Source organism: Loxodonta africana, chromosome 3, assembly GCF_030014295.1.
Source record: "Loxodonta africana isolate mLoxAfr1 chromosome 3, mLoxAfr1.hap2, whole genome shotgun sequence".
Classification (NCBI taxonomy): Eukaryota; Metazoa; Chordata; class Mammalia; order Proboscidea; family Elephantidae; genus Loxodonta; species Loxodonta africana.
Window position 1 is genome coordinate 22,729,995 of NC_087344.1, and position 25,417 is coordinate 22,755,411.

A 25,417-nucleotide genomic window follows, 5' to 3' on the forward strand; every position below is an offset into this window, starting at 1 on the left:
TCCCTGTCTGGGTTGACTTCTGGTTGCTCTGTGCAGTGTTCTAGTCTTGGGTCGATACCTGATATTATTGATTTTCTAACCAGAGAACTCAGTTTACCATTTCTTGTAGTTTTGGTTTAGTTTTTACAAATTCCCTCAACTTGTGTTTATCTGGAAATGTCTTAATTTCACCTTCATATTTAAGAGACAGTTTTGATGGATATATGATTCTTGGCAGGCAATTTTTTTCCTTCAATTTTTTAAATATGTCATCCCATTGCCTTCTTGCCTGCATGGTTTCTACCGAGTAGTCCGAGATTATTCTTATTGGCTCTCCCTTGTAGGTGACTTTTCTTTTATCCCTCGCTGCTCTTATAATTGTCTCTTTATCTTTGGTTTTGGCAAGTTTCATTATAATATGTCTTGGTGACTTTCTTTTAAGATCTACCTTATGTGGAGTTCGATGAGTATCTTAGATAGATATCTTCTCATCTTTCACAATATCAGGGAAGTTTTCTGCCAACAAATCTTCAACAATTGTTTCTGTGTTTTCTGTTATCCCTCCCTGTTCTGGTACTCCAATCACTCGTAGGTTATTTCTCTTGATAGAGTCCCACATGATTCTTAAGGTTTCTTCATTTTTTTAATTCTTTTATCAGACTTTTCTTCAAATATATTAGTGCCCAGTAATTCATCTTCGAGTTCAGAAATTCTAGCTTCTACTTGCTCAATTCTGCTCCTCTGAATTTCTACTGAATTGTCTAATTCTGTAATTTTATTGTTAATCTTCTGAATTTCTGAGTGCTGTCTAACTATGGATTTGTCCAGCTTATTAAACTTTTCATTATGTTCCTGAATAATCTTTCTAATTTCTTCAGTTGCTTTATCTGTGTGTTCCTTGGCTTGTTCTGCATATTGGCTCATTTCCTTCCTGATGTCTTGAAGGGTTCTGTATATTAAACTTTTGTATTCTGCATCTGGTAATTCCAGGAATGCACTTTCATCTCAAAGATCCCTGAATTCTTTGTTTTGAGAGCCTGTTGAGGTGATCATGGCCTGTTTCTTTATGTGACTTGCTATTGACTGTTGTCTCTGAGCCATCTATAAGTTATCGTATCAGTTTATGCTTGCTTATTGTGTCATAGCTGCTTGCTTTGTTTTGTTTTGGTATACCCCTATGGGTTGCTTGAGTGAGCTAGCTTGATTATTTTTGCCTTTGGAGCTCTGGTGTCATGTCCCCAGCTGGCTAGAGCTGTTATCAGGTATATCAGTCTAGGAGTCCATTCAGTTTTCTTGTATGAATTCAGCTCAGGTTTCCAGGTAGCTGATATCAAGTGTGTGGTACAGGCTCTGTCCCACAGCCTTAGAGGGGCAGGGGTGATTGGCGTATATACCCATATCTGATTGCAGCAGGGGGTCACGATCTGAAGAAGGCAGGGGGCTGAGAACCAACCCCCAAGTGTCTCTAAAGAAAACGCATCTCTGTTCCCTACAGCATGCTGGTGGATGGGCTCTGCAGAGGGACCATGGGCACCCAAAGTTTTTGTTGTAAGGACTGGGAGGTACCAGTTATCCCTGGACCCCTGTCGTGGGTGGCTGGGCGACCCAAGTGTAGCCACCAGTCCTTAGGTCCCTGTTGTGGGTAGGTGAGGACCTTGTTTAATAGGCAAAGCAATGTCAAACGTCAAACACCCACCTCTCCACTGGACAGCTGAAATGGTTGGAGTTTGCCAACAAGGGCCTAGTCTCCTGAAATAGGCCTACACAGGTCCATGCAGAAGGGAAAGGTGTTCAAGGTCCACAGACGATTTATGCCTGGACAGGAGCCACTTCTGGTCTGAGCTCCCCAAGTTAATGGAGCTGGCAAATTATCTTTTCCCCCCAGTTGCAAATTTTTTCCTTCCCCAAGGCCAGGAGGATGGCTCCAGGTGCTCAGCAGGGTCTATCTCAGGTCTAGGGATTCAGCCACTGAAGCTGGCTTGGGGGTGGGGGGGCGCGGTAAAATATACGCAAGTACTTAGCTTTTGCCAAGTGCGCCCTTCTGCTCAGGTTCCAGAGGTGTGAGTGGGCTGTGTGGCTGGCTGCTTCTCTCTGAGGAAACTGCGGCTGAACACTAGGACCAGCCCGCCACCGCCGCTGCCACTGCTGCCACCGCTCCAGGAATGGTGCCTGAGGGCTCCCTGCGATTCAGGTCCAGTAACTCCTCTCCGCTTCTGAATGGTCTCTTCCTTCCCCTGTCCTTCAGTTCATTGTCTATGCTTGCCTTTGATCTCAGGGCTCCCAGCGTGTCACAGGTATACTCATTTCACTTGTTTTTTCAGGTCTTTGTTGTAAAGAGGGCTCACCAGAAGCGTCTATTATGCCATCTTGGCTCCGCCTCCGAATTCATCCTTTTTTTTCACCATTCCTCACTTTGCAGAAATGAATATGCAACTTAGTTCTAGGGTAGATGGGACTCATAAAGTCTAATTGCAATTAGCCATAACCATAGAACTATCTCTTCCCACAAACTGGTATGGTCTCATCCTCTGGCAAGTGAGCTCCGTTCTCCATTGTCAAAGTTTCTCATCAGGGAAGTCTGTGGGGGGTTTACCTCAGTGGTAAAGGGCAGAGTAAACTAAGCTATTGGTTAGGAAGGTTTTCTGAGTATCCAAAATTGCTCCGCCAGAAATTATGCCAATATGTCTAAAGGACATTGCACACCCATGTAGTAGAACACAGAAAGAGCCAAAAGACAAGGAAAACTACTAATACAGTCACATCTTCATCAGTCTCTTACAAGTGAAAGGCAAGGGCTCCCTTTTCCTGAAGACATGAACCTCTACTATCCTAAAAAAACTAATGAAAAATAAGATAAAATTTAATTTATTCACAATGACTTTGTGAGTTGATGATCCTAGAGCACCAATAAAGCCACAGTAATTGGAAATATGATAAAAAACCAACCCACTGCTGGTGAGTCGATTCCGACTCATAGTGACCCTATAGGATGGAGTAGAACTGACCCATAGATTTTCCAAGGAGTGCCTGGTGGATTTGAACTGCTGATATTTTGGTTAACAGCAGTAGCACTTAACCACTACACCACCAGTTTCCTGGTGATACCACCACCTTAATTCTCAATTGTACAACCTTGACCAAAGTATGTCATTTACAACCACCTTTTTTTTCCTGAGCATGCTTTGTAATGTTCCAATTTTAGACACTTCACATATAACTTTATTCCTCAATTATAACGTATCTGTCAGGGTTCAATAAAGAAAATTGAAAACACCATGAAGAGCATTTCATGGTGTTAGTAGGGTGGGGCCAAAACGTCAATATTTTTTAGATCTCTAGATGATTCCATTATGAAGTCAATTTTTAGGACCAGTGACATGCATTCTCACACAAAACCGGCATATACGGTTCTGTTAGATTAAAAACTATTCTAGATAATAGACATGAATTATGGTAAAATAGTTAAACAAAGACTGAAAGACAAAAGGTAAAATAGTTAAACAAGGACTGAAAGACAAAAAGGAGCAATGTGGCAATACAGAAATAGTTACTGCAGAAAGAAGCTACCATATCAGGATCTAAGGAAACAGATATAAGGAAAATGTTGAACTTATTAGGGTGTGGTAAGGTTTACTAATCATTATTAGAAGAACCTTACAATAAAGCCAGATGGGAAATCAGGACAGTGGTTTACAGATCCTCCTCTCTCCAGCCCCAGCATCACAGAATAAAGTATAGAAGGGTGAATCTGGAAAAGGGAGACAATAGCTTATCAATAAGCACACATGACCAACTTTATTGTATGCAGAGCAAAACCAGTGGTGGTTCATTGGTAGAATTCTTGCCTTCCATGTGCAAGTCCAGGTTTGATTCCCAACCAATGTACGTTATGTGCAGCAACCACGTGTCAACAGAGGCACGCATTATGCTAAAATGTTGAATAGGTTTCAGCAGAGATTCCATGCTAAGGTGGACTAGTAAAAAAGGCCTGGTGATCTACTTACAAAAATCAGTCAATGAAAACCCTATGGATCACAATGGTCTCATCCACAATGGATCATGCAGATGGTACAGGACTGGGTAGTATTTTCTTCTTTTGTGCAGGTGGTCACCATGTGTCAGGCAGGCAGCTCAAGAGCAGCTAAGGAAGGAGAAGATATGAGAAGAAATATCACGAATATTGAGGAAAATCACTTACCAGTTGTCAAGGTAAGTTCTCTCATATCATTCCCATTGTGAGCTCTGATCGCCTGGAGATCCTCACCATTTACTCAGGAGTAAAAGACCCACTACAAACTAGTCACCTTTGAAGAGAAGTCTGAAAAGGATGGGAGTTCTCATACTGGCTGAACATCAAAACTACCTGTGATGCATTAAAAATTTTATGCTCAAGCCACATGGTGTTCCAATTAAACCTGAATTGTAGCAGTGGGGCCAAAACATCAATATTTTTAAGATCCCTAGATGATTCCATTATGAAGTCAATTTTTAGGACCAGTGACATGCATTCTCACACAAAACCTGCATATACGGTTCTGTTAGATGAAAAACTAGTCTAGATAATAGACGTGAATTATGGTAAAGGACGAAGGTTCTAAGTACATAAAAATAGAGTTGTGCATTATACGAGAAATCCTGGGTCATAGTTGAGAAGCTACAGAAGTCTCCATAACTACAATGGGATTTGATCCATCATGTAGATTGACATATCCCAGAACATTCCCACTATCCCAATAAAGTTGTGACAAAGGAAGCAATGTTCAGATATAAAATCTCGAGATTGAAACCTCTGAGAGCTACAAAAATTATGTAACCAAGAGGCAAGATTTATGATTGCAGATGTTAGGCTTTGCCATATTTTCTAATCCACATGTCAAAAAAGATGGCACAAGTTTTAATATTAGACTTTTCTGCTGAGGAGCCTCCAGAGGGCCTTCTTGATGTCCTTGTTTCTCAGACTGTAGATGAAGGGGTTCAGCATGGGGGTCACCACGGTGTACATCACTGAGGACACCACACACTTCCTGGGAGAAGATATGACAGCGGAACTGAGGTACACTCCAAGACCTGTTCCATAAAATAAGCAAACAACTGACAGGTGAGAGCCACAGGTGGAAAAGCGTTTATACTTTCCATGTGAAGATGAGACTTGCAGAATAGAAGAAGCAATTCGAGTGTACGAGAAAAGGACTCCCGAGAGTGGAACGCCACCAAAGATGGCACCAATACAATACACTAACATGATATGGATGGACGTGTCAGAACATGCAAATTTAAAGAGTTGAGGAGGGTCACAGAAGAAATGTGGGATTTCCAGATCTGTGCAGAAGGTAAGTTGTGACACCATTGAAATGTGCAGCTGGGAGTCCAAAAGGCTAATGAAATAAGATGCCAACACTAGCAAGCCACAGAGGCGGGGATTCATGATGACTGTGTAGTGCAGGGGGTGACAGATGGCCACAAACCGGTCATAAGCCATCACAGTGAGGAGCAGGCTATCCAGACATCCAAAGAGATAAAAAAAAGGACACTTGCGTCAGGCAGCCAGCATAGGTGATGGATTTGCTGTGTGTCTGGATATTCACTAGCATCTTTGGAACCGTGCTGGAAGTGAAACCGATGTCAGCTAAGGACAGGTTGGAGAGGAAGAAGTACATGGGGGTATGGAGGTGCAGGTCAGAGGTAACAGCCAGGATGATGAGTAGGTTCCCAGTAACAGTGATCAGGTACATGGACAGGAACAGCCCAAAGAGGAGGGGCTGCAGTTCTGGGTCCTCAGAGAGTCCCAGGAGGAGGAATTCTGAGACACATGTTAGATTCTGTGGCTCCACATACCTGAGATAGCTTTTTGAAAAAGAAAAGAGAATCGTTAAAACAGGTAAACAGGCACCCAGCACTGTGTCTGTATTTTAAATTCAAGAAACTCACAAATAAAGCACACAAATTCACAAGTGAGGTCCACACTTATGAACCTCATATCCTAATAACTGCAGCAAAATTACTTGGTAGTAGCAAACGCCAATACTATACTTCTCAGAACTCCTTCCTCATTGTTTGCTTTGCTCTTCCCCTATCTCTTTACTCAACCCAACTTTAGAGATGCTGGGCTAAAGAACATTAGAATGGCCATGATATTTTAAGATAACAAATTTACAGAAGGAGCAAAATATTAGGCCCCTCTTCTGTAAGGGAAACAATGCAATAAGAAATATCCTTCTTTAAGAAAAAAATTATTTCAATTAAATGACACTAGGAAACACTTGCAGTCCCAGGGTTGGCAAGCAGTTAACACACTTGACTGCTAACCAAAATGTTGGAGTCTACGCAGAGGCACCTCAGAAGAAAGGCCTGGTGATCTACTTCTGAAAAATCAGTCATTGAAAACCCCATGGAGCACAGTTCTACTCTGACACACATAGTGTCGCCATGAATCAGAATCTACTAAACAACAAATGGTAGTTCTTTTTAAAAGTGCTCGTATGTACTTTATTTTATGCAACTACTGTGCAATGAATTTCCTTGATCTGGAATATCTATTAAACAACAAGTAAGGGATAGGAACACAATTAAAAAAAAGAAAAAAACATTGCCGTCATGTGGATTCCGACTGATGGCAATCCCATGTGTTACAGAATAGAACTGCTGCATAGGATTTTCTTTTCCGTAATTTTTACAGAAAAACGGTGGCATACCTTCCAGCATCGCAGCAACACACAAGCCTGCACAGTATAACAAACTGACAGACACATGGGTGAAACTGTGCCACCAGTATTCAAATACCAGCAGGGTCACCCATGGAAGACAGTTCTCAGCTGAGCTTCCAGACTAAGACAGACTAGGAAGAAGGACCCAGCAGTCTACTTCTAAAAAGAAATAGCCAGTAAAAACTTTATGAATAGCAGGAAAATATTATCTGATATAGTGCCAGAAGATGAGCCCCCCAGATTCAAAGGCACTCAAAAAGCACTGGGGAAGGGCTGCCTTCTCAAAGTAGAGTCAACCTTGATGATGTGGATAGGCTCAAGCGTCCAGGACCTTCATTTGCTGAGGTGGCACAACTCAAAATGAGAAGAAACAGCTGCAAACATCCATTAACAATCAGAACATGGAATGTACAAAGTATGAATCTAGGAAAATTGGAAATTGTCAAAAATGAAATGGAACACATAAACATTGGTATCTTAGCCATTAGTGAACTGAAATGGACTGATATTGGCCATTTTGAATTAGACAATCACATGGTCTACTATGCCAGGAATGACAACTTGAAGAGGAATGGCATTGCATTCATCGTCAAAAAGAACATTTCAAGATCTATCCTGAAGTACAGCGCTGTCAGTGACAGAATAATATCCATACACCTACAATGAACACCAGTTAATACGACTATTATTGAAATTTATGCACCAATCACTAAGGCCAAAGATGAAGAAATTGCAGATTTTCACCAGCTGCTGCAGTCTGAAATTGACCGTATATGCAATCAAGATGCATTGATAATTACTGGTGATTGAAATGCAAAAGGTGAAAACAAAGAAGAAGAATCGGTAGTTGGAAAATATGGCCTTGGTGATAGAAACAATGCCAGAGATTGCATGATAGAATTTTGCAAGACCAATGAGTTCTCCATTGCAAATACTTTTTTTCACCAACATAAAAGGTGACTATACACATGGATATTGCTAGATAAAATACACAAGAATCAAATCCACTATATCTGTGAAAAGAGATGACAGAAAAGCTCAATATCATCTGTCATAAAAGGCTGGGGGAGACTGCAGAACAGATGATCAATTGCTTATATCCAAGTTCAAGTTGAAATTGCAGAAAATTAGAACAAGTCGACGAGAGTGGGATATACTCAAAGTATATCCCGCCTGAATTTAGAGACCATCTCAAGAATGGACTTGATGTGTTGAACACTAATGACCGAAGGCCAGATGCGTTGTGGAACGACATCAAGGACATCATCCATGAAGAAAGCAAGAGGTCATAAAAATGACAGAAAAAAAATAGACGTCAGAAGAGACGCTGACACTTCCTCTTGAACACTGAGCAGCTAACGTAAAAGGAAGAAATGATGAAGTAGAAGACTAGAACAGGAGATTTCAAAGAGCAGCTCCAGAAGACAAAATAAAGTATTATAATAACATGTGCAAAGAGCTAGAGATAGAAAACCAAAAGGGAAGAACACGCTCATTATTTCTCAAGCTGAAAGAACTGAAGAAAACATTCAAGCCTCGAGTTGCAATGGTGAAGGATTCCATGCGGAAAATATTAAATGATGCAGGAAGCGGCAAAAGAAGATGGAAGGAATACACAGAGTCACCATACCAAAAGAATTGGTCGATGTTCAACTATTCCAGGAGATAGCATATTATCAGGAACCTATGGTGCTGAAGGAAGAAGTTCAAGCAGCACTGAAGGCACTGGTGAAAAACAAGGCTCCAGGAATTGACATAAGGCCAATTGAGATGTTTCAACAAACGGATACAATGCTGGAAGCGCTCACTTGTCTACGCCAAGAAATTTGGAAGATAGCTACCTGGCCAACCACTGGAAAAAATCCGTACTTATGCCTGTTCCCAAAAAAGATGATCCAACTGAATGTGGAAATTATCAAACAATATCATTAATATCACAAGCAAGTAAAATTTTGCTGAAGATCATTCAAAAGCAGCTGTAGCAGTGTATCAACGGGGAACTGCCAGAAATTCGGGCCAGATTCAGAAGAGGGCGTGGAACCAGGGATATCATTGATGATGTCAGATGGATCCTGGCTGAAAGCAGAGAATACCAGAAAGATGTTTACCTGTGTTTTATTGACTATGCAAAGCCATTCAACTCTGTGCATCATAACAAATTATGGATAACATTGCAAAGAATGAGAACCCTAGAACACTTAATTGTGCTCATGAGGAATCTGTACACAGATCAAGAGGCAGTTGTTGGAACAGAACAAGGGAATACTGTGTGGTTTGAAGTCAGGAAAGGTGTGCCTCAGGGTTGTGTCATTTCACCATACCTATTCAATCTGCGGAAACCCTGTTGGCATAATGATTAAGAGCTATGTCTGCTAACCAAAAGGTCGGCAGTTTGAATCCTCCAGGTAGTCTGGTGGAAAATCTATGGGACAGCTCCACTCTGCCCTATAGGGTCTCTATGAGTCAGACTTGACTCGATAGCGTCACGTTTTGGCTTATTCAATCTGTATGCTGAGCAAATGATCCCAGAAGCTGGACTTTATGAAGAACACCAGGGCATCAAGATTGGACGAGTTCTCATTAACAACCCGCATTATGCAGATGACACAGCCTTGCTTGCTGAAAGTGAAGAGGACTTGAAGCACTTACTGATGAAGAACAAAGACCATAGCCTTCAGTATGGATTACATCTCAACACAGAGAAAACAAAATTCCTCACAACTGGACCAATAAGCAACAACATAATAAACAGAGAAAAGATTGGCACTGTCAAGGATTTCATTTTACTTGGATCCACAGTCAATGCCCATGGAAGAAGCAGTCAAGAAATCAAAAGATGCATTGCATTGGGCAAATCTGCTGCAAAAGACCTCTTTAAAGTGTTGAAAGCCAAAGATGTCGCCTTGAAGACTAATGAGTACCTAACCCAAGCCATGGTATTTTCAATCGTCTCATAGGCATGTGAAAGCAAAACAATGAATAAAGAAGACCAAAGAAGAATTCATGGTTTTGAATTATGGTGTTGGTGAAGAATACTGAAGATTCCATGGACTGCCAAAAGAACGAACAAATCTGTCTTGGACGATGTACAATCAGAATGCTCCTTGGAAGCAAGGATGTCAAGACTATGTCTCACATACTTTGGACGTCTTATCAGGAGGGATCAGTCCCTGGAGAATGACACCATGCTTGGTAGAGGGTCAGTGAAAAAGAGGAAGACCCTCAAAGAGATGGATTGACACAGTGGCCGCAACAGTGGGCTCAAGCATAACCATGATTTTGAGGATGGCACAGGGCTGAGCAATGTTTCATTCTGTAGTGCGTAGGATCCTATGAGTTGGAACAGACTCGGTGGCACGTAACAACAACAACTTTTACAGAAGCAGATCTCCAGGCCTTTCTTTCGTGGAGCTGAAGGGTGTGTTTGAACCACCAACCTTTAGGGTAGTAGTCAAGCTCAAACTGTTTGCTTCACCCAGGCACGTCATTAGCTGGATTCTAAATTAAAATGAAATATTCATAATCAGAGAGCCAGACCTGAAACCCAGTCATCTTAGGCCTACTTAAGAGCTTCCCAAGTCAATCCTTCCTTATTGGGGGGATTGGAATTCTCCTCATTTCAGCTCCCTGATGGCAACTCACTTCTTCATTTCTATTGATAGGTCGAATATGATTTCGTTTGGGAAAACATAAAAGTGAAAAGAAGAGAGGATAGTATGAAATAACACATTAATTATTTGCTGAAATATATGTATTAATTAAACCTAATATTTAGAGTTGTAGAAAGAAATTAGATTAAATAATACGTATGAATATTTTTATGAAGTATTTATACAAGTAGTTTCAATGCTAGTGGATCATTATAATTATCTATGGTTCTCTTAAAATACACTTACGAGCTGGCCACAACCTAGAACTCATTAAATCAGACTCTACGTGTGAGTCTCTTGGTCATCCTGAAGTACAGCAAGGGTTGAAAACCATTGCTTTATATTATTGCCAGGCTCTTGTAAGTTCACCATCAATGTGACCTATTATTATCACTAATATCTACTCCCAACATTAATTATATAATCATTTAATAATATTTACTTCATAACACATATTTCAGAGGTTTAAAATTCTTAGCATTAAAACTTAAGTTTTCTTGCTCTCAGTATATGATCTTATTCCTCCACACACCTGGTCCCCAAAAGCAATCTCTGTCATAAATTATGTGGGTATATTTTTCTCTCAATAATTTCATAATATTTAGTATTAATTTATGCATCCATAACCAGTTTTCTTGAAAATCTACCTAAATAGTATAATCCTACACATATCGTCCCACAAAAGTTCTTATTTACTACACTGTGTTTTAACTGTCTTTGAGAAGTACACACATCTATTTCAAACACTTTAAATGGTACATGGTATTACTAAGCAAAGGATCATTTTATGTCAATTTCTTATTAAGACCATCATAGTAAAACTCTTCCTCCAATGTACATATTATTCACAATTGAGAATTTATTTATTTATATATAATTAATGATGTATTAATTTATTAGTCACAATTGAGAATTTCTACATTTTATGTGCATGGAGCATAGTTGTTCAAGGTGTAAAATTAATGCATGTTCAAATTTACTATTAATTGCCAACATTTGTTTACCAACAGAAAGTCAGACACAAATACATGCTCTTATTTCAAGGTATGGAATCAAATATCCATGAGAGTTGTCTGGTAATGGTCATTCCATGATAGACCCACATAAAAATTACCATCCAGTATAGGGAATAATGGTACCCTGGAGGCACAGTGGTTAAGTGTTTGGCTGCTAACCAAAAGGTCAGCAGTTCATATCAACCAGCTGCTCCTTGAAAACACTGCGGGGCAGTTCTACTCTATCCTATAGTGTCACTATGAGTCAGTATTGACTCGATGACAATGGGTTTTGTTTTGTTTTTTAGTATAGGGAATAACATTCCCATAGTTCAGATTTCCTGAGCATGCAGTAAAATATGTTACTATTCATAGAAACCCTACAATCCACAAGATTCATGCTATAAAGTTCCCTGTAGACCATCTGTCCCGTTCTCTTAATTCACACATCAGCTCACCGAGTTGTAAGAGGAAGAATCAATGGTTCAGTCTTCATTTCCTCAACTGACAAGAAACACAATCATTCAGGTCTGCTTCAGGAGACAGAGCCCTGGGATAGGAATCAGGAGGGCAAGGTCCTAATCCCATATCTGTCACACACTAAATGTGGAGTGCAGGTAAATCTCTCAATCTCTCTTATGTGGAAATAGGGGGAATAATAACCATCATCAGGATGTGTGTGGCAGCTAACAAAGGTTTGGCAGTTAGTAAATACTTGGACATTGTTTTTTAATCAGAATTTGAATCAATATAAGAGTAGTGGGTTTATTGTTGAAATATAATCCCAGTTTTATCTAATTATATGGGGAAGATAGAAGCCTAATATGTCCCAGGAAATTCAAACACAGAATGTATTGAAATCACAAAATGTGCCTAGGTTCACACAGTTAAGATTTACTTTCCCTTTCTCCATTTTTCCTTGTTAGTTTTCATTTTTATGAAAATCTCCACAATTTTTTTGAAAATAATTGAATGTTGTACACTTTGTTAAATAAATAGGTCCCCTGGAAAGTCCATGATATAGACATATTCACACCCTATTTTATCTTGTCTCTAGTTCTATGGGACATGCTTGGAGGGATGAAAGCACAGGTAGGAAAGCATTCTACACTCTGATCCTGTGAAACAAGGCACAAAGGAACCAAGGGTCTATGCCACAGTTAACACAGATTTGTTACTGTCCTTGTGGCTATAGTCTACTCTGTGACAACCACGGGCTAGGCTATGGGGAATCAGAAATGAATGAGACTCAATGGTTTACTTACAAGTATTCACTAGCTACCTGCATAAAAATCCAAATAAAATGCACTTAAAAGGGATCCAAACAAAACCATCAGATCACAGGATATGTTGGTTGAATGGTATGAAGCCTTATCTAATTTATAATAATAATATGTAAAATTAATGTGTCCTGACTATAGGCATCCATCACATATTTAATCACATACGTAATATGCATTATCTGTTCAATAGTCCAGTAATGCATATCTCTCTATCAGCTGTGGATCAACACAGATGGCAATGTAGAGGCAGAGAGACACTAAGAACTTGCCCCATGGCACACAGATCATCAATAGAGCAGACAGGATTCACATTAAATTTTAAGTCACTGAGGCCCATGCACTGACCATCTTCACTCTATTTCCTCATATCTCAAAACATTTAAAAGCAAAAGTCCAGAGGACTTAACCAAGGATACATCTAAGTTACACCTTTACACTCAATCCAGTGTTCTGAATAGGAACGGAACCCAAGATCCTGTCTTTGTGTCTCTGAGATTGAGATGGGCTAAATTATAATGATGAAAGGAAGTAGACAGCTGAGATAAAATCCAGGAGAATGGGCAAGAGAGAGATGTGTCCTGAATTATTATCTGTCATCTCCTAATGGGATCTTCTGCTGTATTCTCAACTATCTTTCTGATAGTGGAGAACACCAAGAGGCACCCACTGCTGTCCACTGTGGTCTAGTAGAACCCCCCATTAAAGAGAATAGTGACCAGGGGTCTCTGTGTGGAGAGACCAAGGAAATGAAATGACACGGTGGATAGCAGGGGAGAATATGGCCAGGTGCCCTGTGTCTGGTGTCACACTACCTGGATTCAAACCTGGCTTCAATCTTTTCTGGCCAAGACCTGAAACAAGTTATGAAAAAAAGACTGCTCATTTTCTCTTCTATGAAATGACATAAAGTGTATTCTTCTCTAGGTATGGTTGTGCAGAAAAAGGAAACAAGTTACATAGAAAACTTAGTTCAGATTCTGGCACTGGGTGCCTTCAATAGACTTTCACAATACTATGGTTACTACCATCATCCTCATCATTTTGGTTATCATCATCATCAACTAGATCATGTTGAAGTGTTAGGAGACAGATGAGAGGCATTCAATTCTTGTTCTGGTGAGGAAGTGCCTATGGGAGCTAGAATCAATGTAGAAGAAATTAAAAGTCTAAAGGTGCCTTCTCAGACCTCTACCAGAACCAGGAACAGAAGCTTGGCAGGCCTCTGAGCTGAAACTTTAGCATTTCAGGGCCTACCATTCGGCCACCCCAATTGTGTTAGTTCTCCTGATGAGGAGAAAACAATGCTTCCCAGCCCCTCCATGTCCACTGATTCCCACGGCACTCACTGGATTGTGCTGGGCCTCTGCTGGGGCATGACCAAGAAGTGTGGGTCCACCATCACTGCCTTGCCTGGTAAGCAATGAGGGTTGGGGCTCTTTCCTCAGTACTGACAGGAAGAGAGATTCAGGCATGGGCCTCCTGATTTAAAGGACCACTTAGAGGAAAGACACAGTTATGGAGCTTTCTGTACTAGGAAGAGCAAACTGAAGACCTTGAGAGTACAGGCAGAATATTTACAGTTGTATGGCTTTGGGAGCTCAATGCCCAGAGCTCACAATTAGCCAACTTGGTTCATGTTATTCCAATCTCTGAAGACTTATTAGTATTAATGAAACAGAAAGAGTAGAAAGTGAATGTTCCTGGTTTCTGGGCCCTGCCATTGTAAGGAGGAAACTCACCTGTTTTCCTCACCTCTAACTTCCAAGTTGTATGGATCTTAACATAAAAATCGGACACTTTTTTTTTTTCAATCTAAGCAATCGATGTGTGATTTAATATCCTCAAACCCATTAAATGAACCACGTTATTCAGAGAGGATTAAATATTCTATAAAAGCCCTGTTGGTACAATGGTTAAAGCGCTCAGCTGCTAACTGAAAGTTTGGCAGTTGGAAGCCACTTAGACACTCCACAGGAGAAAGCTGGCGATTGGCTCCCATAAAGATTATAGCCTAGAAAACTTTACAGGGCAGTTCTACTCTGTCACATGGTGTCCTTAAGGGTCAAAATCAACTCACAACACCTAGCAACAGCAACAGGTCTTCTGTACCAAGAATCTGACACTGTTTTCATTTTCTGAATTAATAATTTGTGTCATGAAGGAAAACGTCTGATGTTTTTTTGAATTCTATACTTTGGCAATTAGTACTTTTTGCTCATTTGAATGACAGTACCAGTTCTAAATTTTCTGTGTAGTTAAGTTGGTACTTTAGAAAACTATTTTGTTGTACTTATTTGGTAACTTGATCCTTCACCTAAATACCTCTATGGGCCTCAGAGAAGACTGCATTCAAAATGTTGTCAAGGGCTGCAGTCATCTCAAGGTTTGACTGGATAAGAATCTGATTCCAAGGTCACTCAGGTGTCAGCTGGCAGAATTTGTTCCTCACAGACTGTTGGCCAGAGGCCTTTCTTAACTTCTGACCACATGGGTCTCTCCACCAGGCAGCTGACCACACGGAAGCTGGTTTTTGTCAGAATAGGCTGGCCAGAGAACAGAAGGGGGCTGCGAAGATGAAAGCCACATTGTTTTTACACACCATTGTTGGAAGTGATATGCCAATGGTTTTCCAAATTCTATTTTATGGAGGCAATTAACTGAGTCCAGCACACACTCAAGAGGATGGTTATCCACAAGAGTATGAATACAGGAGGTGGGTTTGTTGGGAGAATCTTAGAAGCTACACACTTACACAGGCTTCACTATAAGGCTGATGGCTCTAAGCACCACTAGACTTTAGAGAGGTCTCTCTGCTTTCCAACATAGTCTCAATCCATTGCACCACCATGCTTTCAGCAAACATCCCCTGGAGATAAACAGGCACATGGTAGTATTCCTCTATACCCCAGTATGCTGCTCCTGGTCTTGAAGTCAGAAGACCCTGGTTTCTCTAACACCAGCAAAGTCTTTCCATTGATATTAGCCCAGTTGCTAATTTCCATACACAAATTCAAACAATATCCCCAGCAGCTTCTGATTTCTGCTTAATTAGAAAGGGCTCACTTCACTTCAGAACGTATTTTATTTAGATATCTTTGCATTTGGAAGTTTTAATAAAATGTGCCTTTGTTTTATCTGAGTTTTTTCTAGTGGATAAAGTGGAGTACATGAGAATGATGGTCTACTGCAACTTTCTACATCCTACTCATGCAGACCTCCTGGCTCAGAGATCTCTTTGCTGACAAACTTGGAGATTGGTTTGTCACTAACTGGTATTGAATATGGAAGAACAAATGCCATTTATGTGAGTACACACAAAGAGCAGATGGTAACCTGGAGGAGACAAGATGCTCAAATGACACGTCTTTAAAGGAAGAGGGTGAGCCTCACTGTTGAGACACTTGAGAATTCTGGGGCAGTAGCAAAAAAGTAATATTAAACTGAAGTCATTTTATAGTGGGTAGAGGTTGTCAGATCGTAGGGTTACTGCCACAGCTGTGTTTCAAGTACATGGTATATGTCATGGATTGAATTATGTCCCCCAAAAATATGTGTATCAATTTGGCTGGGCCATGGTTCCTGGTATTGTGTGACTTTCCTACATGTTGTAAGTCCTGCCTCTATGATGTTAATGAGAGAGGATCGGCGGCAGTTGTGTTAGTGAGGCAGGACTCAATCTATAAGACTAGATTGTGTCTTGAGGCAGTCTCTTGAGATATAAAAGAAAGAAGCAAGCAGAGAGACAGGGGGATTTCATACCACCAAGAAAGCAGTGCCAGGAGCAGAGCATGTCCTTTGGACCCGGGGTTCCTGCGCAGAGAAGCTTCTAGTCCAGGGCAAGATTGATGAGAAGGCCGACAGAGAGAGAAAGCCTTCCCCTGGAGCTGACATCCTGAATTTGGACTTTTAGCCTACTTTATTGTGAGGAAATAAATTTCCCTTTGTTAAAGCCATCCACTTGTGGTATTTCTGTTATAGCAGCACTAGATAACTAAGACAGTACATGACAACCAAAGATAGTTACGATTGTTTGGTAAAATGTGCTTTTCCCAACTCTTCCTCTTATGATGAGCATCCTTGAAGGTCACAGAAAGATCACAACCTTCTCGCATTCCTCTTTTAGATATCCAATTTATTTTTCATCCCTTGGTTATTCATAGAACTTATCAAAACCCTCCCTTTATAATTCTTAATCTTGTTTAAGGTATATTTCTATATCCAAGAAATATAGATTCCCTTGAATGTTCGTTCATAATAATAAAAGCAAACCATATATTTCTCCTATCGTGAGCTCATAAAGATCTCTGTAGAAGGCCTGGTGGTTAAGGGAGGAAGGAAAATACTGGATGCATGGATGACAAAATGCCTTCACATTTTCTTATAAGTAAATAATTTATTCAAAATTATACAAAGTGGAGGTGTGTCAAATCTCTGCCCATGCTGTGCTAGGTTTTGAGTATAGAGATCAGTGATATTCAGTCCCTCCCCTTAAACTTCTCAAGGTCTCATTGTGCAAACATTAATTCGAAGGTCATCCATTATGTACCCTGGTTCAAGCACACTTTGAGAATCAACGTTTCTTATTAGTGAAGATGGTGGGCATTTAGCTTAGGGATGAAAGGCAGTAAAACCAAAGTGGTTATTGGACCCAGATTACTACCACAGAAGAAGGCATCTTAAAGGAAAGATGGATATCCATATAATGAAGGACAGGATGAGCCCTGAGACAGATTCATCATGACAGAGGAGAGGGGAACATGTTCACAAAGTGAAATCCCAGGAAGCCTGTAACTAGTGAAAGGTAAGGGTATCCTTTTCTGAAGACTTGGCGCTTTGCTATTCTAGAGTAATGAAAAGAAGATGAAGTTAAATTTATTCCTAATAACTTGGGTAACTTAATAATCCTCAGGCACCATTAAAGCCACACAGAAGCTATAAATATGAACCCACCACCTTAAACTTAATTGTACACCCTTGACCAAGACATATCTACAAACACCTGTACTTCCAATTACAAAGACCTCACAACATACCTTTATTTATGGTATATCATTTTTCAGTCAGGGTTCAACCGAGAAGAACAGCAGTAGTGATTTTAAAGAACGTAATTTAATATAGGCCACTGGTTAAATGGTTGTTGTTGGATAGAAAGAAGTAACAGAAAACATGTGGTAACACAGAAATAGTACCTGCAAGAAGTAACAACCATTCCAAAGCCAATGGGGAAAAAGATTGGATCTATTAGGGCATGGTGAGCTTTGTTAAACACTATTGTAAGAACCTCACAAAAAAGCCAGATGGAAATCAGGGCAGTGATGTGACAAATTCCTTCCCTCTTTTATCTCTCCCCCTCTCCACCCCGGCATCATACAGAAAGGTATAGAAGGGTGAGTTTAGAACAGAGAGACAAAGGCTTAATGTCCAGCACACACAACTAGCTCTATAATGTGTAAGAAGAAGATATGTGAAAAAAATATTACCGTGACAACTGAGAAAAATCACATTGCCTGATGCTAGGGTAACCTCTTTCATATCTTCTCCCTTCTGAACTCTGATCACTTCAAGATCTTCAGCATTTGTGTATTAGGAGTAAAAGGCCCAAGACATACTAGGCATCTTTGAAGGAAAGATATGACAAAGATCAATAGTTTTCAACCTTGGCTGTACTTTAGAACTACCTGGGGTGCTTTCTACACACTTCATGCTCGTACCACACCCCACTCCACTTAAATCAGAATCTCTGGTGGTGGGACGCAAGCATTAGGAGTTTTCAAGCTCACCAAGTGATTCCCGTATGAAGCCAAGCTTGAAGACCAGTCACGTGCATCCTCTCACATAACTTACATAAATAAATCAGATCCATGCAAGAGGTGTATGACAGTAAACATGGACTGTGGAAAGGGTTGAGAACTGTATATTTAAAAAAAGAGTTGTGCAATTCTAGGATGTTTGGGTCATAGATGACAAATACAGAAGGTTCTACAGGTTTTACAGAACTCAATCATGCAGTGGTTATGGCATATGTATTGCTGTTAGGTGCCATTGAGTCAGTTCCTACTCATAGCGACCTTATGTGCACAGAACGAAACACTGCTCGGTCCTGCACCATCCTAACAATTGTCGTTATGCTTAAGACCCTTGTTGCAGCCACTGTGTCATTCCATCTCCTTAAGAGTCTTCCTCTTTTTCTCTGACACTAATTTACCAAGCATGATGTCCTTCTCCAGGAATTGATCCCTCCTGATAACATGTCCAAGATATGTGAGATGAAGACTCACCATCCTCACTTCCAAGAAGCGTTCTGGCTGTAATTCTTCCAAGACAGATCTGTTTGTTCTTCTGGCAGTCCATGGTTGTCTTAGGCTGGGTTCTTCAGAGAAGCAAAGCCAGTAAAGAGTATAAATATAGAGAGAGAGATTAATATCAAGGAAACGGCTCATGCAGTTGTACAGGCTGGAACATACCAAGTCTGTGGGTCAGGACAGAGGCTTCTCCTGGTTCACATAGCTGAAGGGGCTGATAAACCCAAGATCAGCAGACACAGAGCAGGGCTCTTGATCATAGGCTGTGGAGATTGAAAAATCCCAAGATCAGCAGGCAAGACCACAGGTAAGCTGCTAGCTCAAGTCACAAGAACTGGAGGTCAGACAAACAAGAGCCAACTGATGGATCTAGAACCAGCAAAAGCCCACAAGCCTTGCCAGAATGTCCACCTATGTTTGATGCAGGCCACATGCCCAAACTAACTCACTTGACTGGCTACTCACAGCAGATCCCATGATGAAGGTGACCACATTATATCAAATTTCATTGTGGAAGTGATCATAATATCATACGGCTGCCAAATCAGTGCGCATCACGACCCAGCCAATTTGACACACAACCTTAACCATCACAATGGTATATTCAATATTCTTAGCCAACACCATAATTCAAAGGCATAAATTCTACATCGGTCTTCCTTAGTCATTCTCCAGCTTTTACAAGCATATGAGGCAATTGAAAATACCATGGCTTGGGTCAGGTGCACCTTAGTACTCAATATGACATCTTCGCTTTTTTCAACACTTGAAAGAGGTCTGGTGCAGCAGATCAACCCAACGCACCCTTTGATTTCTTTTGTGTGTGTGTGTGTGTGTGTGCGCGGATGCACGCGCTTTAGGTGAAAGTTTACAGCTCAAGTTATTTTCTCATACAAAAATTTAGGCACACACATTGTTATGTGACCCTAGTTGCTATCCCTACAATGTGACTGTACATTCCTCCTTTCCACCCCAGATCTCCTGTGTCCATTCAACTAGCTCCCATCCCTTTCTGCCTCCTCATATCACCTCCGGACAGTAGCTGCCCATTTAGTCTCGTGTATCTATTTGAGCTAAGAGCACACTCTTCACAAGGATCATTTTATGTCTTAAAGTCCAGTCTATTCTTTGTCTGAAGAGTTGGCTTTAGGAATGGTTTTAGTTCTGGATTAACAGAGAGTCCAGGGGCCACGTCTTCTGGGGTCCTCCAGTCTCAGTCAGACCATTAAGTCTGGTCTTTTCACTAGAATTTGAGTTCTGCACCCCACTTTTCTCCTGCACCTTCAAGGCCTCTGTCATGTTCCTTGTCAGGGCAGTCCTTGGTGGTAGATGGGCACCGTCTAGTTCTTCTGGTCTCAGGCTGATAGAGTCTCTGGTTTATGTGGCCCCTATTGTCTCTTGGGCTAATATTTTCCTTGTGTCTTCAGAGTTCCTCATTCTTCTTTTCTCCAGGTGGTTTGGGACCAATTGATGCATCTTAGATGGCTGCTTGTTAGCTTTTAAGATCCCAGACACCATTCACCAAAGTGGGAATGCATCCTTTGATTTCTTGACTGCTGCTTCCATGGGTGTTGATGGTGGATCCAAGTAAAATGAAGTTCTTGACAACTTCAATGTTTTCTCCATTTATCATGATGCTGTTTATTGGCCCAGATGTGAGAATTTTTGTTTTCTTTATATTAAGGTGCAAGTCATACTGCAAGTGCTTCAAGTCCTCTTCACTTTCAGCAAGCAAGATTGTGTCATCTGCATATCACAGGTTGTTAATGAGTTTCCCTCCAATCCTGATGTCAAATTCTTCTTCATATAGTCCACATTCTTGGATTATCTGCTCGGCATACAGATTGAATAAGTATGAAGAAAAGATACAACCCTAACACACCTTTACTGACTTTAAGCCACACAGTATCTCCTTGTTCTGTTCGAATGACTGCCCCTTAGTCTATGTACAGGTTCCTCATGAGCACAATTAAGTGATAATTTGTTAGGATCCACATGGCCAAATGTTTTGTATAGTCAATAAAACACAGGTAAACATCTTTCTGGTATTCTCCGCTTCCAGCCAGGATCCATTTGACATCAGCAATGATATTCCTCTTTCCATGTCCTCTTCTAAATCTGGCTTGATTTCTGGCAGTTCCCTGTCAATGGTCTGCTGTAACCACTTTTGAATGATTTTTAGCATAATTTTACTTGTGTGTGATTTTAATAATATTTTTCCATAATATCCACAGTCTGTTGGATTACCTTTCTTTGGATTGGCACAAATGTGGATCTCTTCCAATCAGCTGGCCAGGCAGCTGTCCTCCAAGTTTTCCAATCAGCTGGCCAGGCAGCTGAGCACTCTCAGCACTGCATCTGTTTGTTGAAACATCTCAATTGGTATTCCATCCATTCCTGAAGCCTTGTTTTTTGCCAATGCTTTAAGTGCAGCTTGGACTTCTTCCTTCAGTACCATTGGTTCTTGATCATATGCTACATCCTAAAATAGCTGAGCATCGACCAATTCTTTTTGGTGCAGTGACACTGTATATTCCTTCCGTCTTCTTTTGATGCTTCCTGTGTCATTCAATATTTTCCCTGTAGAATCCTTCAATATTGCGACTCGAGGCTTGAATTTTTTCTTCAGTTCTTTCAGCTTGAGAAATGCCAGATGTATTCTACCCTTCTGGTTTTCTATATCCAGGTCTTTGCACATTTCATTATAATACTTCACTTTGTCTTATTTTCAGCTCTTTTACTTCATCATTTCTTTGTTTTGTTTTAGCTACTCTATGTTCAAGAGCAACTTTCAGAGTCTCTTCTGACATCCATTTAGGTCTTTCTTTCTTGTCTTTTTATTTACCTTCTGCTTTCTTCATCTATGATGTCCTTGATGTCATTCTACAAGTCATCTGGTCTTCAGTCATTAGTGTTCAATGTGTCAAATCTATTCCTGAGACGATCTCCAAATTCAAGTGGGATATACTCAAGTCGTATTTTGGCTCTCCTGGGCTTTTTTGGTGGGGTGGGGGGAGCTTGCTCTAATTTTCTTCAGCTTCATCTTGAATTTGCAGATGAGCAATTGATGGTCTGTTCCACAAATGACCCCCAACCTTGTTCTGACTGACGATATTGAGCTTTTCCATCGTCTCTTTCCACAGATGTAGTTGATTTGATTCCTGTGTATTCCATCTGGCAAGGTCCATGTGTACAGTCACCGTTTATGTTGGTGAAAAAAGGGTATTTGCAATGAAAAAAATCATTGGTCTTGCAAAATCTATATGCAATCTCTGGCATCATTTCTATCACCAAGGCCATATTTTCCAACTACCAGTCCTTCTTTGTTTCCAACTTTTGACTTCCAATTGTCAGTAATTATCAATGCATCTTGATTGTATGTTTGATCAATTTCAGACTGAAGAAGTTGGTAATAATTTTCTTCATCTTTAACCTTAGTGGTTGGTGGGTAAATCTGAATAATAGTCATATTAACTGGACTTCCTTGTAGGTGTATGGATATTATCCTATCACTGGCAGCATTGTACTTCAGGATAGATCTTGAAATATTCTTTTTTACAAGGAACGTGATGCCATTTCTCTTCAATTTGTCATTCCCAATATAGTAGATCATATGATTGTCCAATGCATAATGGCCAATACCAGTCGATTTCAGCTCACAAATGCGTAGAATATTGATGTGTATGTGTTCCATTTCATTTCTGACAACTTCCAATTTTCCTAGATTCATACTTAATACATTCCACATTCCAATTATTAATGGACATTTGCAGCTGTTTCTTCTCATTTTGAGTGGTGCCACATCAGCAAATGAAGGTCCTGAAAGCTTGACTCCATCAGTGTCATTAAGGTTCACTCTACTTTGAGGACGCAGCTCTTCGCCAGTTGTATTTTGAGTGCCTTCCAACCTGAGGGGCTCATTTTCTGCCCCTATATCAGACAATGTTCTACTGCTATTCATAACATTTTCACTGGCCAGTTTTTTCAGAAGTAGACCCCCAATTTTTTCTTCCTAGTCTGTCTTAGTCTGGAAGCTCCACTGAAACCTGTGCACAAAAGGTGACTCTGCTGGTATTTGAAATGCCAGTGGCAACACTTCCAGTATCAGAGCAACACACAGCCACCACAGTATGGCAAATTGACAGTCACCTGGTGGGGCCACAACCTAGAACCAATTAAATCAGACTCTACATGTGAGTCCTTTGGTCATCCTAGAGTACAGCCAGGGTTGAGAGCCATTGCATTAGATTATTGCCAGGCTCTTCGTAAAGGCTCCAGTAATGTTATCTGTTATTATTTTATCATTAATATGTACTCCCCATATTAAAAATATACACATTTAATAATACTTGCTTTATAACCATACTGTAGAGATTTAAAATATTACCAAACAAACTTGAGTTTTCCTGCTCTCCCTACATGATCTCATTCCTCTCCATACCTGTGCCCAAAGGAAAGCTCCATCATGAATTTGGTGGGTATACTTTTGTTATGTGTGCTCTCTGTATGCTCTCAAATCACATCTGATTCTGTAAGGTTCTTAAAAAACACATAGGTGTTAGTCATTAAACAATTCCCATAATTTTGAATTAATTAACTTGGCCTTGAAACATGTAAATAAAGCTATAAATATCAAACAACAATTCCCTAATTGGCGATAAAGCATAATATATGAAACAAAATATAAATATGTCATACAACAATACTTTACTGGCAATAACACATACCAATTATAGTTGAACATGACAACACACAGGGTAAAAAAAAGAAAACATGGATTTCTGCTTATTTTCAGAGAAGACAGAAGCAAAAGTTCTCTCTTATTCTCTGTCTAAAAACTGAGAAATCTGCTGAAACACTGACCTCCGACCCTAGCTACGGGGGACCTCTGAGTTTAAGGGGTGGTCAAGTCTCCTCCCTGAAACCAGTCTTTAAACATAAAGCCTGAAGTCTAAAGATTTAGACTCTAACATTTAAACTAGCACTGAAATTGTTCATTCTGATTCTTCAATGTGAAATGCATGAGGGCCTTCTTGTGTGCCTTGTCATGATTACCTTGCAATGCTAAATGAGTGGAAGACATACAGTCTAATTTTTGTTCCTGTGAACCAAGAAAGGGTCTATTCAATGTTTTAACAGATTCTTTGCTGTGATTGTGTTTGTAGCCTTCTCCATGTCAAGCATGTGATAGGCTCTGGGAAACCAGAAATGAATGAGGCTCAGCGGTTTCCCTCCTAGCATTCAATATCTTCCTGTATAAAAATGAAAATTAAATGTTCTTTCAGGGATTCAGAAAAAACAAAACATTCTGATCCAGTATATTTAGTTGAATTGTATGGAGCTTAGCCTAATTTAAATTAATAAGAACAATACCCAAAAATAATTGGCCCTTACTATATGCATCCATCACAAGATTAATCACAAAAGTATTATCCATTATCTATTCAATCCTTACAGCAATGCAGACCTCTCTATCAACTATGGATCAACTCAGATGGCAATGCAGAGACTCAGAGGTGATAAGAAGTTGGATTCACAATTAAATTATAGCTATCTGAGGCCCATACACTAAGCATCTTTATTGTGTTTCCTCACATTTCAAAATGTTCAAAGCAGAGGTCCACAGAACTTAATCAAAGGTACATCTAAGTTACACCTTTAAACTGATTCCTGTTTCCTCACTGTGAACTGGACTTGAAAATCTGGCTTTATGTCTCCCATTGAAATCAAGATGGGCTACGTTACAAGAATGAGACAAAATCCAGGAACAGGGACAAGAGAGCAAGATGCCCTGAATTTTCATCTTCCAAAGCATTCTATGAATTCTCACCTGTGATTTCAACCATCCTTCCTATAATAGATGCAGCAACAAGTGCCCGCTGCTGTCCATTGTGTTCTAGCAGGCACTACCTCCACCACCACAGAAGAGCACAGTGAGCAGAAGGTCTGTACCTGGAGAGAACAAGCAAGTGAAACGGCAGGGTGGGTGCGCAAAGAAGAATATGGCCAGGTCCCACACGTCTGGCATCACACTGCCCAGATTCAAACCTGGCTTCAACTTTTCTGGTCCATGACCCGGTACAAGTTAAAAAAAAAAAGGCCGTGCTCCTTTTCTCTTCTGTGAAAGGACAATAATATGTGTTTCCCTTTTATGGGTGTGGTTGTGCAGAGAAAGGAAATAAGCTACATGCACAACTTAGCTCAGATCCTGTCACTGGGCAGTTTTCAACAAATGCTCATGATATTGTGGTTACTGCCCTCATCCTCATCATTGACATTATCGTCATCATCTACAGTATCATTTTGAAGTGTTTAGGGGACAGGTGAGAGGGACCCATTTCCTGTGCTGGTGGGGAAGTGCCTATAGGACATAGAACCAATGCAGAATAAATTAAAACTCTAAATGAGCCTTCTTGGGCTTCTACCAGAACTACGAACAGAAATTTCACAGGCCTCTGAGCTGAAACTTAGCACTTCAGGGCTCCCATCTGACCAACCCAAGTG

The 25,417-nt window shown here is 40.4% G+C and overlaps 1 pseudogene; it reads right to left on the minus strand.

The window, feature by feature from the left end:
- Positions 1-4,879: 4,879 nt before the first annotated feature.
- On the minus strand, positions 4,880-5,786 carry LOC100654228 (olfactory receptor 7E24-like; annotated as a pseudogene).
- Positions 5,787-25,417: the final 19,631 nt, after the last annotated feature.